Below are 5,846 nucleotides of genomic sequence, written 5' to 3' on the forward strand. Positions count from 1 at the left end.
GCGCAGAAATCAAGGCTCACAGTCCAGTACAGCACCAAGGGAGTGCTGCAATGTCAGAGGTGTCATAATATACACCAGTATATCATGGTGCAGACACACACTGATGGACACACAGTGGGACCAATCAACACACATAACACCGCAGCCAATCACCAGTTAGAGCATATGCACTAAAAAGACAGGGGGCATCAGAGTTCCCGCTCATTCGAGCTGCAGCTAGCTAGGAGGACAGAGCTCACAGCCTGCAGCACAGACATTCACCATGTGTTGAGTGCATCAACTGGTTAGGACAAGGCAAAGGTCTTTAGTTAAAGCTAGTATCGTGTTAACCCACAGTCAGAGTATGGGCAGCACGGTAGCATTGTGGATAGCACAATTGCTTCACAGCTCCAGGGTCCCAGGTTCAATTCCGGTTTGGGTCACTGTCTGTGCGGAGTCTGCACGTCCTCCCCGTGTGTGCATGGGTTTCCTCCGGGTGCTCCGGTTTCCTCCCACAGTTCAAAGATGTGCAGGTTAGGTGGATTGGCCATGATAAATTGCCCTTAGTGTCCAAAATTGCGCTTAGTGTTGGGTGGGGTTACTGGGTTATGGGGATAGGTTGAAGGTGTTGACCTTGGGTAGGGTGCTCTTTCCAAGAGCCGGTGCAGACTCGATGGGCCGAATGGCCTCCTTCTGCACTGTATGATCTATGATAATCTATGATTTAATGATTCAATAAAATAGTGTTGCACTATTTCAAGTGTTGGTGACCTGTATGTGTTCTACGGATCCAGAGCACCCAACACAACAAGAGGTACCATCTTTTGGATGAGATGTTAAAACAAGGACTTCTACCTGTCCTGTTGCATGTAAAATCACCCACTATTTTGAAGAAGAACAGCAGAATTATCCCTGCTGTCCTGGTCCGTATTGATCCCTCAATTAATATCACAAAAACAGATTTTCTGGTCATTATCACATTGCTGTTTCTGGGAGTTTGGTGTATGCATAATGGCTACCATGTTTCCTTTTTTATTTTTTTTATTTTTCCTTTTCTGAGTTACCAAGCCAGGGCTCAGAGTGTGGGTCAGGGGTGAACCCCTAATCCAGCTCCTCGCCTGCTCCAAAAAACTAATTCAAATTGAATCGAATTCATGGTCCCCACAAGAGAGACATACCAGATCTGAACCCAAAGGCTCAATCTACAGACACTTGATCTTAGCCAAAAGGCCGAGAAGCGATGGCTACCATGTTTCCTGCAGTACAAGAATAACTACACTTCAAAAAGTACGCAATGGCTGCAGCATTTTGAGATGGTCAAAAAAGGCGCTGTGTGAACGTAAGTCATAATATCATAGAATTTACAGTGTAGAAGGAGGTTATTCGGCCCACCGAGTCTACACCTATCCTCGGAAAGAGCACCCTACTAAAGCCCACACCACCACCCTTATTCCTGTAACCCCACCTAACAATTTTTTGGACACAATTTAGCGTGGCCAATGCAACTAACCTGTACATCTTTGGACTGTGGGAGGAAACCGGATCACCCGGAGGAAACCCACGCAGACACGGGGAGAACGTGCAGACTCTGCACAGACAGTGACCCAAGCCGGGAATCGAACCTGGGACCCTGGAGCTGTGAAGTGACAGTGCTAACCACTGTGCTATCGTGCCGCCCGTAAAGTAAGTCATTCTTTTTTTAATTTTAGGAGCCTTTTCAAAGGCCTATTAACAAACACATGGAGGGGAAACTCCCTCTGATGATTAATTCATCTTAGAGGTGTAGCTAGTTTTGTGAATGGGGCCAGCTTCCACTGGATTATTGAAAAAACTAGCACAACAGATCACAGAAATGTGATTTGTGCTGACCACAATTTGCACTTAAATTTCCACAATCTCTCCCACGGATTACACCTATATTTTTATAAATTCCACAAAAAACGCCACCACAATCGAGCAGAAACCCCAAGCCCCATTGTTTAGAATCATTGCTTCAGCCATTTACTAGCTACAATGATGGTGGGATAATGAAAATCCTTGAAGTTACAACACAAGGGAGCAATTGTGGTCTGGCATTGAGGAAACAATTCCTTGTTGCGTGACCTGAGTCAGCCTTTGTTGTAAATGTAAGTTTCCTCTCATCCTCATTCCATCTTTTACCCAGTGGTATAAATTGACTATGGATTCCCTATATAGTGCATTTCTAAGTGCACCAATTCTTCTCTTGCAATCTTTCAGCCCAACTCCATCAATTACTTCTTCCCCTCACAGTGTACCCTCTTAAAATTAAGGATCTCTGTTATACTCTTTTTTTGAATGGTGAGTGTGATATCAAAGTCAATTGTACATTCAGCGCTCTTCCTCAAATGAAAAGAGATAGCTCGATGGAATGACAAGGAGCCCTCAGTTCTTTTTCCATCCATTGAAGTTTCCTGTCTATTGCAACACACGTGTATCATGCCCATCCCTGGAAATATGAGAATTATATCACATGTGTCAATGTTGCATTTGCACCCTTAGCAACACTCATCACTGTGGATGCTCGTGCATTACTTGAACTTAGGGCACTTTTAAAATTAAAAATGTGAATGTTCTTCTCATAGAATTTACAGTGCAGAAGGAGGCCATTCGACCCATCGAGTCTGCACCGGCTCTTGGAAAGAGCACCCTACCCAAGGTCCACACCTCCACCCTATCCCCATAACCCAGTAACCCCACCCAACACTTAAGGGCAATTTTGGACACTAAGGGCAATTTTAGCATGGCCAATCCACCTAACCTGCACATCTTTGGACTGTGGGAGGAAACCGGAGCACCCGGAGGAAACCCACGCACACACGGGGAGGATGTGCAGATTCCGCACAGCCAGTGACCCAAGCCGGGAATCGAACCTGAGAACCTGGAGCTGTGAAGCAATTGTGCTATCCACAATGCTACCGTGCTGCCCGGATTCTCGACTGCAATCCAACATGGCAAACCAGGCACATTAAACTAATGATCAAAGAATTTTATATTCAATTTCCTCAAATTGGCTCACTGATGCTGGAGACAAGCCTCACCTTGTATACCCTGATTTTGGCACCCCTGTTGCACCCACCAGTACAGAAGAGGTTTACACAGTGGTTCCAGGGATGAGAAACTTCAGTTATGAGGATAGATTGGAGAAGTTGGGACTGTTCTCCTTGGAGAGAAGAAGGCTGAGAGGAGATTTGGTAGAGGTGTTCAAAATCATGAAGAGGCTGGACAGAGTAAATAGGGAGAAACTGTTCCCACACGCAAAAGGATCAAGAACAAGAAGGCACAGATTTAAACTGATTTGCAAAAGAAGCAAATGTGATGAGAGAATTATTTTTTTCACACAATGAGTGGTTCAGGTGTGGGATGTGGTGGAGACAGATTCAATCGAGACAGTCACGAGGGCATTATGTAATTACTGATTGTAAGCCTGATGCCCGTTTGGAGAGCACGATGGGCCAAATGGCCTCCTCCTGTTTCATTAGAACTCTGTGAAGAAATGTAAGTCTACTAAGCCTGGAACATTGATCATGCACTCACAATGCAGACCCCAGTCAACCTTGAGTAAATATTAGAGAATCGCATACAGTGGAACCCATAGTTTTCTGTCATTAATTAATAAAATGTTAGTCCAGACTACAATATACCCCTCATTACAGCCCAACTGTCCTGATACTCCCATGTTACACCCTTCACATCCGGACACCTCAATGTAAACCTTGTTTTGCAACTTATCTTCATTGTTTATCGTCCTTCATGTTTCTTGAGCCCACAGACACTTTTCACACAGCGATTGCTCATTCTCTGTGAATTCAACCATGCACCCCTGCCTTCTATAATTTCTCCAGCGACCTCACCACCCTCAACTTCATCCTCCACATAAGCGTTCTCACCAGCATGCATAGCCACCTCCTCACTCTTTCTCATCACACAAAATCTCACCACATCAAAGGTCTCTTATCTGATTTCCATTTTTGACCTTCCTGACATTTCTTGACCTTTTTTCTCCTACATCCCTGTCCACTGTCATTTTCAGGTCTCCTCCCACTCAATGAAAATCAATTGTACTCACCAATTTCTATGAAGTCATATCTGCAGTGCGCCTTTCACTGGCTGTGCCATTTAATTCTTCATATTCTTCAGCAATTCTAAATCCCCAGCCTCTACTCCCTTCTGCACAAAGTCCTGTAAATCGGGGTGCTTAGGTGCCCTGCAAATTAACTATAAAGTCTTCATCCTCATCCTCATGTTTTTCTATAATTTTGCCCCACACATATCTGAGTGATCTTTCCCAACCATACACTACTAACCATACCCTGCACCTCCCTAATTCTGGGATTCCATTCACTTCGAGCTATTCTTTATAAGTGTTCTGCAAAGTAAATCGAGGAAGCTCAAATGGGCTAGTCAAGTCCTTGTCAAGAAGTATAGGCACAGTCTTTCACCTCGAGCAGACTTTGGGCAGCAGGCCCACAAACATCAACTTAACAGTGCTTGACACAGTGCTGTACTAAAATGGTAAATATACCTCACTGAATGCTGATTTGAATTTTAAATGAGCCTGTCTCCAAAATCAAATGGACACTGTGGCCTCCCAGCAACACTTCTTGGATAAGATTGCAATAGCCAGATTGATGGAGAAATGGGGCGGTGGGTAATTCCCTGCCATTTTTGGAATGCTACCGCAAAATCAGCCAGGTGGTAGGCATCAAAATCTACCCATGGTTCTTGCTCCAATCGGACAGGCAATCCACAAAACATGGGAATGGTGTGTGTTATTGCATTGTTTTATTCACATCCCTCCATCATTCAATTAGAATTTGGTTCACGAAAGCACAAGAAACTAAGCTGTGACTCAATTTGGGAGTGAAATGTCATTTTCGAGTTGTGATGACACATAAACAATGATTACATATCATACCTGAACAGAATAGCAAATGTATGTCAGATAGAAGTTTGTTCATTCACAAAATTAATCGCCTGAAAATATTCAGTCTGAAGTTTGGGTACACTGACAGAGCTGAAAACAGCCAAACACAAAAGTTAGATAAAGGAATGAATATGTCGGCTGCTGAGGATACAGAACACACTGTTCAAATATGAATCATCCAGGATTGTAAATCCACATGCTTCACAACATCAAACATTCTGCATTCTTTCCTGTGTGTGTAATCCCAGATTGCTTTATGAAGACCACATCCGGTTGTTCCCGGATAAATACAAAGCATTTCAGCATGAATTTTATGCCTTTACCCCCTGGCAAAGAACTTCAGTCTAATTCCTGGTTTCTAATAGCAAAGCAAATTAAATTGGAACCCTGGTTATCCACATTGCATTTGATAAACTATAAATTATGTACTCTTTACATTTGCTGTGGGGAACACCCAAAGTTGTACCAATACCAAGATTAAATGGAATCTTTCAAGGTCAATATAAAAAAGAAAGTAACAGAGGTACTCGGTGTATCAAACAATAGATTGTTATATTTCCCATAATAAAAAGTAAGGAATGAGGATATAACATTCCAAAGGAAATGCACAGACAATACATCAGGCATATTCATATGTGATCAAAAGTTCAGCATAGAGAAGGTTCATACAACCTATTGTATCTGTGCCAGCACTTTTTCTCCAATGGTGTTATCAGGAAACAAATCCTCTCAATTTACACTTGTTCAGAGAATATATATCCTTAGGTTTTTTAGGCCCCCATCATAGCTATTTCCTCTGCTCTCAGTTACCATCCTGGTGAATTCATATCGCAACTCTAATAGCTTGAATATTATTTTTATAATGAGGGCTCAAAGATGTATTCTTCCTGTTTATTTTATAACCAGTGCTTTGCATGGAAAA

At 42.9% G+C, this 5,846-nt stretch overlaps 1 non-coding gene across 1 annotated transcript; it reads right to left on the reverse strand.

Moving 5' to 3' along the window:
* Positions 1–1,026: 1,026 nt before the first annotated feature.
* LOC140425894 (U2 spliceosomal RNA) lies at positions 1,027–1,221 on the reverse strand. Its single transcript, XR_011948053.1, has one exon. It is a non-coding gene; the product is annotated as a U2 spliceosomal RNA (small nuclear RNA).
* Between the last annotated feature and the right edge of the window lie 4,625 nt (positions 1,222–5,846).

This window comes from Scyliorhinus torazame, chromosome 6 (genome assembly GCF_047496885.1).
Source record: "Scyliorhinus torazame isolate Kashiwa2021f chromosome 6, sScyTor2.1, whole genome shotgun sequence".
Lineage (NCBI taxonomy): Eukaryota > Metazoa > Chordata > Chondrichthyes > Carcharhiniformes > Scyliorhinidae > Scyliorhinus > Scyliorhinus torazame.